The sequence below is a fragment of the Ictalurus punctatus genome, chromosome 18 (genome assembly GCF_001660625.3).
Source record: "Ictalurus punctatus breed USDA103 chromosome 18, Coco_2.0, whole genome shotgun sequence".
Taxonomy (NCBI): domain Eukaryota; kingdom Metazoa; phylum Chordata; class Actinopteri; order Siluriformes; family Ictaluridae; genus Ictalurus; species Ictalurus punctatus.
This window is the reverse complement of record NC_030433.2, coordinates 14,675,858-14,691,450: the sequence shown is the minus strand read 5'-3', so window position 1 is coordinate 14,691,450 and position 15,593 is coordinate 14,675,858. Positions and strand designations below refer to the sequence as shown.

General features: G+C 41.0%; 1 long non-coding RNA gene across 1 annotated transcript; it reads left to right on the top strand.

The window, feature by feature from the left end:
* The first annotated feature begins 2,119 nt into the window (after window positions 1-2,119).
* On the top strand, window positions 2,120-4,997 carry LOC128635329 (uncharacterized). The gene is made up of 2 exons (XR_008398277.1): window positions 2,120-3,659; window positions 4,401-4,997. It is a non-coding gene; the product is annotated as an uncharacterized LOC128635329 (long non-coding RNA).
* The last annotated feature ends 10,596 nt before the right edge of the window (window positions 4,998-15,593 follow it).

The following is a 15,593-nucleotide window of genomic DNA, read 5'->3' as shown; positions in this document are numbered from 1 at the left end:
ACACACTCAACCAAAGTACAAACAGTGCCCTTGAGAATTATTGGCACACTGCTTGAAAATGAGCAGTAATGAGCAAGCAATATATAAAAATTCAAACACATGCAATGAACATGAACATGGGTACATATGCAGGTTTTCAGTAGGATTCAAATTAGGAGAATGGGATGGTCACTGCAAAATGGTCATTGTGAAATCCTAACCACTGTGCCACCCAATCTGTATTTTAGTATAACTCTATTTAATTATAGTATTATAGTATTCCTTATACTCTTTTATTATAGTGAAATTGTTGGCATTGTGTTAGTCTTATACAATGCCTATGTTAGTGTGTTACAATGGTCACAGCTTTTGATAAGTGTCAGAGTGATGAAAAGTGTTAGTCCACATGATGGCAGCATCGTGTCAGTTAGCAAAAATTCATCAGTCGTCAGTGCCTTTTCTCTCTTTTGCTCATATCTGTGCAGGCACTTTTAAGATGGTTTAAATGTAAGAATTTCGAGCTCCCAAATGATCTACTCTTGCACAGTCATCTGCTCTGATATACTCTTGCACACACAATCATGGCCATGATGACACAATAAGTATGATTAGGACAGAATCTCTGTGTTTAGTGCAGCAACAATCTGTGTGTTAGCTGTTGAAACTGATAAACAGACCCAACTTCAACTCACTTCCATTTCTCTCAACCCTGCTGCTTTGTTTTTCTCTGTTGACATCTTAAATAGTTCATGCTGAAATAGTCATTAATGGTCTCGGTCTAATGATGTTTGTTGTGTTTTAGCGTTTATTTTACCCAAATCATGTATAAAAGCACAAGAGAGGAGTTCTCAGTCTGTCAGTCTGTCAGACACTTCAAATCCTGAGAGCAGCACTGTTCATCGTGAGGATTTTCCCTTTTGAGGATATTGTTTTGGGAGAAGGGAAATATGGAATTAAATAAGCATGCCCAGGACAAGACAGTAACATTGGATAACAGCCTCAGGAGTGACTTTGGCTCTTGTTTTAAATCACAGTGGATTATAGCTGAGGAATATGCCCCTTATTCACTTTCATTACTTTTGACCTTTAGTAGATGGAGAATGCATGTGGAAGCCTGGATCAAGGAGCAGTACCCACTGGTCATGATGCACAATTAAGATTTTAATTAAAACTGAGTCTCACTTGAATGAGCTGAGCATCAGTTTCTTTAGTGAAATCAAACCTTATGGAATTACGGACTTTTCCTGGACACTGTAACCTGTAAAACATCAAGAAGAGGGCACCTTTATGAGGAATGGATATCACAATTCAGGTCAAAAGATCGTATCAGGCACATGGATGGGCTTGTGCTGCACTGTTTACTCTCAACATTACACACACCTCTGAGTTAAACACCCCTGGGTCAGGTTTGTCCAGGGGCCCAATGACATAGCCGGCACCCATAGCTTCAGCAGTTTACTAAACGTCTTAGGCGGTATTTTGGTGAACACACTGTTATGCTTTGTCATTGTTGAATGCGGGCAGAACAAGGTTTCTAGGTGACAAGAAGTGTTTCTTGGTTGTGCTTTGTCATTTCCCCAGAAAAAAGTATTAAACATTACTATTGCTGTCACTGCAAGGGTATCCTTAGGTATTTGTCTCTTATACCTTTATTCACTGTAATGTATGTTTAAAACTTGTTTATGGTAAAGATTGGAACTTAAGGTACACTGCAGTTATTGTCTCTGGTGAAAACCACACAAGAAAGGTATAACACATATTTCATTAACAGATATGATACAGTTTAGTGCACTTTTCTGAGGGTATTCAGCTCAGTATTAAGTGAAAGTTGTCTCTGGTTAAGGTTCTGGGCTGATGATTGTGGGTTTCAATCCCCAGAACTGCCAGAGACTCACTTTTGTGCCCTTGAGCAAGTCTCTTTGCCTTCAGCTCAATGTGCTTAGATAAATTCCTGTCAGGTATACAGTCCCCTCCGAAACTATTGCAACGGCGAGGGGGAAAAAAAAATAAATAAAAAAATAAAATATATATATATATATATATATATATATATATATATATATATAAACACACACACACACACACACATATATATATATATATATATATATAGCTGTAAACTGAATATATTTGGGTTGGAGATTAAAAGTTTAATATGATAATATGATCTTTACTTGTCACATATACATTGCAGAACAGTGAAATGCTTTTCTTTGCTTGTTAGGAAGTTGGGATCAGAGCTCAGGGTCAGCCATTTTACGGCACCCATGGAGTAGATAGGGTTAAGGGCCTTGCTCAAGGGCACGGCAGTGGCAGCTTGGCAGTGCTGGGGCTTGAACCAAGGTTTCATATTGACCAAGTCAATCACCAGACCTTAACCCAATTGAACATGCATTTCGCCTCTTGAAGAGGAGACTGAAGGGAGAACTCGCCTTAAACAAACAACTAAAAGAGGCTGTAGTACAAGCATGGAAAAGCAACACAAAAGGAGAATCCAACAATTTGGTAATGTCAATGAATCACAGGCTTGATGCAGTTATTAAGGAATATGTGACCAAATATTAAGTGTTACTCTAATTTATTTCAAGACTTACCTTTTCCTATACTTTTGCTAGCCTAAAATTTGGGTGGTATCCATCTTTTGATCTCAAACACAAATGTATTTGGTGTATAACACAAACAATGAATTGGCCTCGCCGTTCCAATAGTTTCAAAGGGGACTGTAAATCGAATTGGATTACAGCATCTAATAAAAGTGTCGATACGATTTTTCATACTGCACAGGTTCTGTGCAGATGCTCTAACTGTCCTCTCTGTCACATCGTAAATAATAGTTCTTTCACATGGTTGCTCATGTGTGACGAGCCCCAGTGATCAAGATGTTGTTTTTTTTTTTTCCATTGCTCCGTTGACCTGCTTAACGTACCGGGCTGGTTGTGTAAGACGGAAAAGAACGGAGGATGCAGGCAAAGCACTTGAATCATGCAGTTGATGTTGTGCGTGTGTAATTACACTTCCTCTTCTGTGCCCGGGCCTGGCTACAACACTTCTTGGAAGTTGGGTTGTCTTATTTAGAGTTTGGCACTGTCCTTGTGAGTGTTTATTGTGTCAACAGAGCACCTGCCGCCTGTCCTCGTTTCGCTGGCATTAGCACGTGCCACCGTGAAACCCTCACCGCCTACCACTCCCTGACTTTGGCTCCAAATTCGCACCCATTATTTCAACAGTAGTCCAGCAGATTTGCCGGGTGAAAGCTGCTCGCCGTGCTGTTCTACTCAACAGGAACGAATTATACATCCTAAAACGCAATGCTGCACGCAACAACATTTAGTTATTCCATTACTCTCGAAACCATGGATGAACCATGGTATACTGTGTTAACTCCCCCCACGCACGTTTTTGTGGTGCACAACTCACTTTCTCTGCCTCACTTTTATCCTCCTTATCTGGTGCAGCCTGGTGCAGTGCATGTAGCAGCCAGGTGCAGGTGATGAAGCAGGTGTAGAAAGAGATTTATTGATTTTAATCATATTCTGAAACAAGAGTCTTCTGACTGCCAGCAAACACTCAGTCACTCCTGTGGGACAGGATGGACAGATGCGGTGCCGTGTTTCCTCCAGTCAACGGAACAAATTCTGAACAGTTTCTGCGCTGCTGATTGGAGCTGAAAGCAGAGTGAGGTTTGTAAATCATGATAAGGATGTTCTGTGGGAAGACAACAGTTCTGACAGTTGACTACGTAAATGTAAAAGTTGGTGTCAAACTTAGAATAACTACTGGGTGACCTTTATTTGCATAAGACTGACATTTAAATGGTGTGTGTGAGAGTGAAGGTGTGTGCGTAAAGTTATGTGAGTGTCTGCAGGACAGCCTTGGGGCAACGTGTTCTCCTTTCACTGGAGGCTTGTGGGGGCTTGTTCCATGACTTTGACAGCTTTGCAGATCATAAACTCCTGTCAGCTCAGGTCTACACTTGAGTGCACTGAAACAGTACACTTACCCTCAGAGATCAGCGCCGCCATCTATTGTTGTTCTAACGGAGAGAAAGCTACTGATAACTGATAAACTACTGGTGTCAAGCACCCATTTGACACAAGCATCTTTTTGCCTTTGGTCACCTTGCTGAGTCATTAACTTTAAAAGTTCAGTCAAAGCAATTCTGACATTTCAGTTCACATTACGCTAATATTAGTGCGGGAATGAAATGGATCATCTGCTGATATCTGATCCATTTCAGGATAGTTTTAACCCTTTAAACGCAATTGTTGACTTACATTCAACAATCTTATAATTACTGTACATACCCCTTCTATTCCTTTCCATGTGGTTATAAAGTATGAATTAACAATATGCTTTAACATGGATAACAGAATAGCACTTAAGTCAACACTTAATAATAACCCATGTTAATCTTTACATAGGTTCATCTGAATATGAAAGCCAATTTTCTGGATTTGAAAGTCCAATAAAAGGCAGTTGAGCACCAGGCTAAAAAGGTCACAGAGGTCCTACAGAGGGGCTATGTGGATGGATCTGGGACTTTCGAGACTGCATGGCCAGTGATGATGGAGACCGGCTTTTTGGTTTTATCCGCGGTAAGCAGCAGTCACCTCCCCCCTGCTTCACACTGCTGCAGGCTTTAACTGAAGGCCATGGCCCAGCACAGTTGGTGTGATCTGAATTGAATGTGTCATCAGCATATGTAAATGTGTGTCTGGAAGCCAGTGTTATAATGCAGTTTGACGCACTTTCATATCTATTTTATCAGCTTTCAAACAGTGCTTTCTGTTAGCATTGCTGCCTTTTTAATTTTGGGCACTGATTCAAGTCTTATTCATACCAATTATCCACATGTGCAGGCTGATTTACTGTTTGCTTTATAAAGTCTTAGAGGCCATTAGACCCCTTGTTTCTAGTATTCTTATGCCTTGTAACCACAACATAATTACAGTGAAACACACACACACACACACACACACACACACACACACACACACACACACACACACACACACACACACACACACACACACACACAATGCCAAAGGATTTAATACAAATTTAAATGATATAAACCGGCACACAAAAAGTACCACTTCATACTTTTGTTCAGAATTACCAATCATTCATAAAGGATAAACTTTATTTCAACACACCACTCTAATCTCATGGATCTCAGACAGCTGAAATATCTAGACAGTTACAATTTCTCTGACCCAGTGCAAGCATCACTGAGAATATCAGTATTATCTCTGAGCTGTCACCGTAGTATTTTTTTCCTTTGCCTTGTGACTTAAATCCGTTGTAATCTCCTTTCCAGATGATAGAATTCAGGGAAACTGGGGTTTCATGGTACTGTGACCAAACTAATGTTCTGGAGTGTGTGTTTATGTGTGTTTATTTACGCTGACATCTCAAGGCAAACCCGTGGGACTGGTAACATAAGATACGGGCAGGGAGGTGAGTTATAGGGGTCTGCTGTGTAAGGAGTGAGTGAGAGGCAGGCTGGGACAGGAGCACAATAACTGGGGAGATACCCACAAGTCTGTACGTTTTTGTAATAACCTAATACACCTGCGATTGAACTTTCACCTTCTTTTGAACTATTGACTTCTATTGTACATGTTAATTCTGTATTAATTCATGAATGTATATCTGTCTATCTATCTATCTATCTATCTATCTATCTATCTATCTATCTATCTATCTATCTATCGTACTGTACAAATGTTTTAAGCACATAGGCACATGCAAAGAAATGCTGTAGAGCAAAGATGCTTTCAAAATAATGAAATTAAATGTTTTGACATTTAAAAAAAAATACTGTAAAGAGCAGTAAACAGTAGTAAATGAAACAAACTCAATATTTGGTGTGGGAAAAAAAAAAAAGGTTCCGGTACAGTTAGTGCAGTTTTATAAGGAAATGAGCTGTAAGTTTTATTGAGCATCTTACAGAACCAGCCACTGTTCTTCTGGAAACTTTGACTGTCACACTTGCTTCTTATTTTTGCAGCAAAAACCCAGCAGCCTTCATTATGTTTTTTGTCTGAAAAGTGGTCTCTTACATAATATGCTACTTTCTTTACTGACATTCAAACATTTTTCTGTAAGATTTTATTTTGTGCTAGAAAACACATTTTTGGGAATCTAAAATGTTTTTTTTTACTGACTACACAATGTAGACATCATAAAATAAAAAATCGATACTAAAAAAATAGGGTGCCTAAAACTTTTGCACAGTATGTGTGTGTGTGTGTGTGTGTGTGTGTGTGTGTGTGTGTGTGTGTATTTATATACACACATATATATATACAAAAAAATATCTTTGTTAAATACTATTGTATATAATTGTGTACAACAATTATTGGCACCAAGATAACAGCTCTGAGTCTTCTCCTATAACGCCTGATGAGGTTGGAGAATACATGGCAAGGGATCTGAGACCATTCCTCCATACAGAATCTCTCCAGATCCTTCAAATTTCAATGTCCATGCTGGTGGACTCTCCTCTTCAGTTCACCCCACAGGTTTTCTATGGGTTTCAAGTCAGGGGACTGGGATGGCCATGGCAGGAGCTTGATTTTGTGGTCAGTAAACCCTTTTTGTGTTGATTTTGATGTATGTTTTGGATCATTGTCCTGCTTGAAGATCCAACCATGGCCTATTTTAAGCTTTCTGGTGGAGGCAGTTAGGTTTTCATTTAATATCTGTTGATTTTTAATAACGTCCATGATGCCATGTATCCTAACAAAATGTCCAGGTCCTCTGGCAGAAAAACAGCCACAAAACATTAAAGATCCACCACCATATTTAACTGTGGGCATGAAGTACTTTTCCACATGGCTACCTCTCTGTGTGCGCCAAAACCACCTCTGGTGTTTATTGCCAAAATCTCTATTTTGGTTTCATCTGACCATAGAACCCGATCCCTTTTGAAGTTCCAGTAGTGTCTAGCAAACTGAAGATGCTTGAGTTTGGTTTTGGATGACAGTAGAGGCTTTTTTCTTGAAACCCTTCCAAGCAACTTGTGGTGATGTAGGTGACTTCGGATTGTAGTTTTGGAGACTTTCTGACCCCAAAATGCAACTAACTTCTGCAATTCTCCAGCTGTGATATTTGGAGATTTTTTGGCCACTCGAACCATCCTCTTCACAGCGTGTTGAGACAATATAGACATATGTCCAATTCCAGCTTGATTCATAACATTCTTAATTATTGCCCTGTACTAAAAAAAAATTAAATATCAATGGGAATATACTTCAAATATACTTTTCTCATATTAATTCGTAGAGGTGCCAATAATTGTTGCACACCTATATTTAACAAAGATTTTTTTTTTATAAACCTGTGTGGTGTTTGTAGTTGTTTGATATCCATGAGAGCAGAGTATTTTTGTGAATTTTTTTAACCAAAGATCAAAAGGTTAATGCATTCTTTGCTCATATTTTCCAAGTGTGCCAATATTTGTGGAGAGCACTGCATCTGTGTCCGTTTGAATATGGATAAGCCCCCGGACTGCAGTGTTGAACTTGAAGATGCTAGAATAAGCAAATACTTGTATAAAATGAGGCATCTCTTTCACCACTATAGATAGCATGATACCTCATGTTTATATCCCTGTGAAACAGGGAGTCATGGTTGAACAATTTCCTGTTCCTAGTCACCCAGGTGTACTAAAACATGCACGTGTCGCAAAATATCGCCTAACACACGCCAGATACTTGCTCACATGCTCGGAGGTCCTTCCCCTCCCTTGTGAGTGGAATATCGTCCTTTTATATTCTCCCTTTGCCCACTGGATGGCGGAATTCTTTCAGCGCGGTGCACCATTCACGAGCCGTGGGTGTGTTGGCGGCCCCGCCCTGGCGCCACGTGCTCTCTGGCTGTCCAAAATATTGATGGCGCTGAAGCGGTGCTGTCTCTTCAACGCCACCGCGGCAGTCGGGGGAGGAGCGGTCTTTGTTTCCTGTGTGCCGGCCGCTGGCCTTTCGCCACAGTACCCCTCCCAGCTCCGAGCCCACTGCCGTCGTGTGTCGGGCCCACAGCGCATCCAGTCGCGAGAGGCCATCTGTATTCCCATGCCCGGTGCTGGACCTGGAAAGAGAAATCCTGCAATGAGAGGAACCATCGGGTTACCCTAGCATTAGTGTCCTTGGCCTTGGCCATCCACTGCAGTGGGGCGTGGTCTGTCTCCAGGACGAAGTGCCGACTGGCCAGGTAGTATCGGAGCTCTTCGATGGCCCACTTTATAGCCAGGGCCTCATCTTCCACAGCCGCATACTTCCTCTCAGCTGGGGACAACTTTCGACTGATGAAGAGGACCGGGTGTTCAAATGACAATGTCCATCAGCCGCTGGAACGTTGCGGCACCCCGTGTAGCCCAAAGGAGAGAACTGCCAGTGACCGGTGGCTGTGTTGAAGGCCATCTTCGGTCTCGCGTCTGGTGCCAGCGTGACTTTCCAGTAGCCTTTTGTTAGGTCCAGGGTAGATATGAACCGAGCCCTCCCCAGTCGCTCCACGAGGTCGTCCACTTGGGGGATGGGATAGCTATCGAACTCGGAGACCTGGTTCAGCTTTTGGAAGTCGTTACAAAGTCGCATACTTCCGTCCGGCTTTGGCACGATGACGATGGGGCTGGACCAGGGGCTGTTGGACTCCTCTATGATGTGGTCACGCAGCATTTGGCCAAGTTCTTCCTCGATAGCCTTGCACTGGGCCTCTGGGACATGGTAGGGCTGCTGTCTTACCACTACTCCTGGACAGGTCTTGATCTCGTGGTGGACCAGCTGCGTCATTCCTGGGGCGGTAGAAAACACATCAGAAAATTGGTCCACCAACTTGGTTAGCTCCTGTCTTTGTGTGGGGGTAAGATCTTCCCCCAATTCTACGAGGTACCCTTGCCGTGATCTGTGTCCAGAGCCGCGTACGCCGATACTACCAGCGCTGGTTCTACCCACTTCTTCAGCAGATTCACGTGGTAGAGTTTTTCCTCTGCTCGCTTACCGGGCTGCTGCAGGCGGTAGTTTACGGTGCCTTTTCGCTCGAGGACTGTGTACAGGCCTTGCCACCAGTCCAGGAACATGCAGGAACTACTGGACACTAATAGGAGCACCCAATTGCCCGGTTGGAACTCCCGAGGCTGCGTGGGATGGTTGTACATCCTTTTCTGTTCTTCCTGGGCGGCTCACTTGTCAGGGTGTCACATGTCAGGGTGGAGCCACCATTTGGTGAGGCACAGGAGGGTGTTTATTTGACCACGGGGCTGGGCCCCCGGCCGGTAGCTCCACTGATGGAGGTCTGCTGCCGCTCGGTAGGAAGTTCTGCCATACCATGCCAAGATCTCTTTCTTTACCTCTCCGTAGTCCGCTGCGTCCTCCGGAGAGAGGGCATAGTATGCAGTGCTGGCTTCTCTGGAGAGCAACAGGCCGAGGATGTGCGGCCAGGCTTCCATGCCCCAGCCCTCTTGGTGGGAGACCCGTTCAAAGGTCTCGAGGTAGGTCTTGATGTCATCTTCTCGGGTCAGGCAGTGGAGAAGGTGCTGGGTTTCTCGGCCAGGGTCCCGGAAGGGCGGGGCCGCTCTCAGGGCCAGTAGCTCCTGGGTAGCAACTCGCAGGCTTTGGGCAAGCTTCTGTGTTGTGGCCTGCTGCTGGAGGCTAATCTCCATGAGACACTGTAGCGTGGGGTCCATGTTCCCTGTGTCCCTCTCTCTATCCACTCAAATTATAATTATTTATTTTTTTTAACGTGTGGTTTTTCTTTTAAGTATTTACGTGGGTGTGTCTGCGCTCATGCCCGCATCCTCCACCAGTGTAGAAAATTTAGCCTGCAGTGGGCGGAGCACAGACACACCGGAGGCCGTTTGAATGATGTTTGTGGAAGGATCTTTATTTAAGATGGACGGTGAGGGGAGTGCGGGTGCGTGTGAGTGTGTGTGTGTTGAAGTATGATCGGGCGGAGAGGGTCTCAGCCGTCTTCAGTTACAGCCAGGGGGCGGAACCTTCACTCGCGCCGGATTCGTCTGAAAACCAGAAAAACACATAACAGCGATTAGCGGACATGCACATGTCGCAAAATATCGCCTAACACACGCGAGATACTTGTGCACATGCTCGGAGATCCTTCCCCTCCCTTGTGCGTGGAATGTCGTCCTTTTATATTCTCCCTTCGCTGGTGGAATTCTTTCCGTGCGGTGCACCATTCACGAGCTGCGGGTGTGTCGGCGACCCCACCCCGCCGCCACGTGCTCTCTGGCCGTCCAAAATATTGATGGCGCTGAAGAGACAACGCCGCGGCAGTTGCGGGAGGAGCGATCTTTGTTTCCTGTGTGCCGGCCGCCGTTCTGTCGCCACAATATATACTGCTCACAAAAATTAAGGGAACACTTAAGTCACACGTTGAATCTCGATTTTCAAGTTGAAAATCTTTACTTATATACATTGTGTAATTCATTGAGAGAGAAAAATTATGTGACAGTGGTCAATGGAAGCCAAAAATACAAAATTCAGAATCACTCTGAAATCAAAGTAAATATTTTTTAATTACAAGCTGATCCAACTTGCATGAATTTCATCACAGCAACTCATAATGTAAGTCAGTAGTGTGTATGGTCCCCACGCGCCTGTATGCACTCCCGACAGCGTCTGGGCATGCTCCTGATGAGATGGCGGATGGTGTCCTTGGGGATCTCCTCCTAGACGTGGTTCAGGGCATCAGTGAGCTCCTGGACAGTCTTCCCAGAGGTCTTCCAGAGGTTCTCAATTGGATTCTCTGAGGGACGTGAGGGCCACTCAATGGCATTAATTCAATTGATTTGTATAGCGCTTTTTACAATAGACATTGTCTCAAAGCATTAATGCCTTCGTCATCCAGAAAATGCCTACACACTCTGGCCACATGAGGCCGGGCATTGTCATGCACCATGAGGAACCCAGGACCCACTGCACCAGCATAAGGTCTGACAGTGGCTCTGACGATTTCATACCAGTACCTATCAGCAATAAGGGTACCGTTGGCTAGCATGTGGAGGTCTGTGCAACTCTCCTCGTATAACGGCCCATATCTCAGAATCTCCTCCATGTTGAAACTGTGCTGGGAGACACACCAAACCTCCTTGCAACGGCACATATACTGCCTTGTAGTAGTGTCAAGTAGTGACAAGGGCCCTAACAAAACACGAAACTAGAGACAAATCAGTCAGGAATGATAAGGAGAGAGCAATTGTCTGTGGCCATCACCTGCAAAACCATTCCCTTTTTGAGTGTATATATATATATATATATATATATATATATATATATATATATATATATGTATGTATGTATGTATGTACAGTATCTCACAAAAGTGAGTACACCCCTCACATTTTTATAAATATTTGATTATACCTCTTCATGTGACAACACTGAAGAAATGACACTTTGCTATAATGTAAAGTAGTGAGTGTACAGCTTGTATAACAGTGTAAATTTGTTGTCCCCTCAAAATAACTCAACACACAGCCATTAATGTCTAAACCGCTGGCAACAAAAGTGAATACACCCCTAAGTGAAAATGTCCAAATTGGGCCCAAAGTGTCAGTATTTTGTGTGGCTACCATTATTTTCCAGCACTGCCTTAACCCTCTTCGGCATGGAGTTCACCAGAGCTTCACAGGTTGCCACTGGAGTCTCCCACTCTTTCAAGATGACATCACGGAGCTGGTGGATGTTAGAGACCTTGTGCTTCTCCACCTTCCATTTGAGGATGCCCCACAGATGCTCATTAGGGTTTAGATCTGGAGACATGCTTGGCCAGTACATCACCTTTACTTCAGCTTTAAAAAAAAAAAAAAGGGTTTAACTAAATACGTATGTGTTTTTTATGTTTTGTTTCTTTTACATTCTTCATTTCTTTTTCTCGAATTATGGATGATTATTTTGAGCAGTATATAAAATATTAATAATCAGTGTAACAATGTAAAAAAAAAAAAAAGATATATTTCTGCATTTTAGTATGTAGATTTAGTATTTTAATTCCTTGGTTATCCAAGGAACATTAATCCTGAGTGATTGAAGCATACAAATAAAAACAGTTGTGTATATTAAGGTTTATGTGTTATTGTATGTTTATGCCTTGTAAGTAGATCATGCAATTATTTTATCATTTGGTTTTAGTCAATTTTGTAACATAACTAACGTTCAGGTACAGAGGAAACATCCCTGATATGTTTGTTGTACCAATAAATAAACAGCAAAAAAAATTAAATCAGATTTATTACTCTGTAGCAACATGTACCGATTTTTAATCGATATGCAAACAACACATGTTTGGCAGTTATGAGATGGAACTGTTCATAACTGAATCCGGCTGCAGCCTTTGCCCCTTTTGGAGCACCCTGCCTATATTTTCTATGTTAGGTCCTGAGTTCCCCCTGAACATCTGCTCCTTTGGATGCAACCAGTTTTTCCCCACACCTGCACTTGATGAAGCTGCAGGGCATCTTTAATCGAGCTTACTATCTCATCCCCCTATCGTGACCTGTGTTTACAAACAACGCTGGCCTCTTGATGTGGCATGTGTCAGTAAATACCAAGCACACTTACACTGTTGTTGGACTAGAAGCAGCTTGTCGCAATTCTCACATCCCGATTAGATGAGCCCACTACAGCTGGTTCAGACAGGATTAAAGTTGTTGTATCAATAAAGATAAAAGTGCAAGCGTGTGGTGAAAGGGCTGGGTTGGGCTATGCTGAAAAGATAGCTGTAATTGTAGCTGCATGAGGCTCTGTGTATGACTAGCACATGCCACTGCTATCAGATTATCAGAAATCTGTAATTGACTTTGTGGCTTGTTTAGAGGCTGTAATTTTATATATGACCATTTTGTAACTATTCTACAGCTTCTTTAGTGCCCTGCAATTTTAAAAAATGACTGTGAAAAATGCATTCAGTAATTTTTTGTTTGTTTGCCCTTTTAGTTTTTTTGTTGTTGTTCTGGTTCTGATAGCATGCAAGAAATCACTTTTATACTCAGAGATACATTTACATTTATGTCAAAACAGTTATTAAACTTAAAGCAACTGCCACACTTTACTCCTCTGCTGAGAGGAAGACATAAAGTACAGCCGGATCCTAAATCGAAATCACACAAACAGGCACACATCTGTAAATATCAGGCACACTTTCTTTATTGCTTAGATCTAATCAATTAAATAAGTGTGATAAGTCTAAATGGAGAGAATTTTATTGTGTGGAGATCATAGATGACTATGTTTTGGAAATAAAGAGTACATGAAAAGGGAGGTCAGGAATGTGTGTCGGCAGAAATGGCAACAGCAGGAGGTGAAGACTGCAGCATATGCCACCTTTATCTCCTAATCAGAACACACTGATCATGCCATTTACACACTGGACCACTGTGGACTTAATTAGCCAAATGAGATAAACATAATGTAAATGTAATTAGGGCATTTAGCCTAAGATACAAAGGTCATTAACACATTTTCTGGCATTACTGATCTTACTGCTTTTATACTTTCATGAAGGCATATACCTTCGTTAATTTGCATTACCCCCATATACGCTTTAAAGTGAAGTTCTTTAAAGTGATGCCAGAATCTTTTTTTTTTTTTTTTTAAATTTCCTAATGGATCTTTTGATTGATGGATCATTAACCGTTTTCGATGGCGCCAGAGATATTTTTTTCCCACCACCTCAAGTGTTACTCTGACATGGAAGGATCTTTATAGTGAATGGTTATTTAATTTATTGTGGCAAGAACAAAACTGATTAAGGAGCAAAAGATGCTTCAGGAAACCTAAAACTGTTCTTTTGTGAATCCAAAACTAGTTTTTCTATGTCACTGCTCTGAAGAACCCTTGTTAAGTTACATATCTAAAACTGCACACTGAACTAAAAAAGTATTTCAGGTTTATAATTACAAAATTATTCCATTTGAATTCAATATTCAATAGCATTAAACAAATGACTCTGTGTGTGTGAGAAGTGTATTAGAATAATTTCTGATTATGTCCAGTGCACATCTAAAATGATATGCTGCATATTTAATTTGTTTCTAAGTAAATGTATTTTGTAGACAGTAAATAAGGGTTTTAAAGGTCCCTCAAGGTTTCCTTGGATAAATAAAGGCTCTTAGCTTCCTAGAAAGATTATACCTGGAATCTGCTCTGATAGGAAAACACTAAGTTGTTTGGAATTTAAGGGTTTCCCCAGAAGGACAACTGAAAACCCCTAAGGGTAACATTTTTTGTCTACATTTTTTGTCTACATTTGTACATTTTACATTATTTGTATGTGTGGGCTTTTAATTTAAGCTGGACCTTTGAGGGAACTGCTAAAGGATCAATGTCAAACCCGACAACTGATTGTTTCCCAGTAAAGAGAGGTTACAAGTGGATGACTAAAAACCATTAACTACTGCAAAAACATGCTTACTTCAAGAGTAGAGCACACGTAAATTAAGTTTTGTAATAAAACTGTCAGGTTTTGTGTCTTTAAAATGAAATAAAAGATGGATTTGATGTACATAGTAGCAGAATATCCATTATTATTATATCCCTGTTTTTATCAAGGAAAGGTGTTTGGATGTGTGGCTGCTGTGGCCTGCCTCGCCAGAGGGAGAGAGTTTGAATGCTGATTCCAATGCTATGGAAATTTAGCCAATTGATGACATCAGCATTTCCAAATGGATTCGTCTGTGGGAATTTTTCACCACTGGCAAATCCATATTATAAACACAAAGAGCCTTTTGTTACAATTGTTATTTTTATAATTGGGCATAATGAGCAGAAGAAACGTTGCTTTCAAATCTTTATTTGATTTAGGTGAATGCTGAACCCCCACCTATTATTACTGGTGAAATAAAATGTTGCCTTGATCTTATCAAGTTAATTAAAGCATCTTTGTTTAATTGTCTGAGCTGAACTGCATCCTTTCAATGACACCTTTAAGCAAATATGAAGGTTATGGAGCAGAATACTTTTTTTTTTTTTTTTTTTTACTTCCACAGATATCAATCCCTGTGTTGGGACATTTGGTGATTTTTCTTGTTTTGACCTAAAAAGTTGTTGTAATTGAGGGGACTGCACCTTGAAACCCAGAGGAACAAGTTTTGCACCATTTATCTTTTTTCCCCCGCTGTCAAACCAGTCTTTTTCCCCCTTCTTTTAGAGTTTGTTGTTCAACGGATCCTTTGACTACCCCTTCACACCCCCACACCCGTCATGTGGATCAGTGACTAAAATAACAAATACCTTCTGTCTGGCAACATTACTGACATTAAAGCTTAATGAATTTTTATTTGCATTTTTTCAGTGTATGTTTAAAATAATAATAATAAAATTATATATATATATATATATATATATATATATATATATATATATATATATATATATATATATATAAATACATACATATATATATATATATATATATATATATATATATATATATATATATATATATATATATATATATATATATATATATATAATTCACATCATTGGAGTGATTTATATCCCAGAATAATATGAAAAAACAAATCATAATCTGTATTGCTAGGTTATAATTACGCTTAATGATTTGTTTTATACAAAGTAGTCATACAAAAAAAG